Below are 983 nucleotides of genomic sequence, written 5' to 3' on the forward strand. Positions count from 1 at the left end.
TAAATAAACATTAATTAGAAAATTCTTGAGTTATAGTATGAGTTACAAATGAATGGGTACTTGGAAATGTATATTTATTATTATTATTATTATTATTATTATTATTATTATTATTATTATTATTATATTCTTCTAAATAATTGGTTTTGATGCATCATTTTAATCCCTTCAATTATTAAACATAAAGATATTTAATTATAAGTTTATAACATACATAGGTGCATATACATGTTGAACAAATCACATATAATATATATATATATATATATATATATATATATATATATATATATATATTCGTAAATGTCATATGTAATTCTTGTGGAAGTAATATGGATAAATTACTTTCATATGAAGAACATATCATAATAAGTCTATCATAATTACATATCAAATGTTCAAAATTATGTTATATTTTAAATATGTTGTGTAGGATAACCCAACAAAAAAATAATAGAAAATAAACATAATCAAAATAGAAAAAATACAATCAAATAAATAAGAACATTAAGTGGTTGAATATATAAATAAAGATGTTACATAAACATACATTTAAATCAAAAGAAAAAACTAACATTCGTCAACTTTACTCAAACAAAAAAACCTATATCCATTTTATGAATCTTCTTTCTTCATTAAACACCATTCAACCATAAAAACTTGATGACAATTCTTCACTAACCTGCAATCAAATTATTTTTCTTGAAAAAGAAGAATCAGAAAGATATTCCAAGCAAAACATTGATCTTTGGAGAGTCACATTCAAGATTGAGTAATACACACAAATCACATATAAATATTAAATGAGAAACTGAATATAAAGAAGGAATAGAAAAGCTTCATTTGTTTTGGTTGAAAGAAAAAATCATATTACAATTACCATAGATGCGACATAACTCATTGCTTCAAATCATCATATTTGGATCGTGAATGCTTCAACTATATGAAAACTTTTGAATCACACTATCTTCAAATCTTTCTTA

Source organism: Lactuca serriola, chromosome 5, assembly GCF_051521515.1.
Source record: "Lactuca serriola cultivar US96UC23 chromosome 5, Lser_US96UC23_V15, whole genome shotgun sequence".
In the NCBI taxonomy this organism is placed as follows: domain Eukaryota; kingdom Viridiplantae; phylum Streptophyta; class Magnoliopsida; order Asterales; family Asteraceae; genus Lactuca; species Lactuca serriola.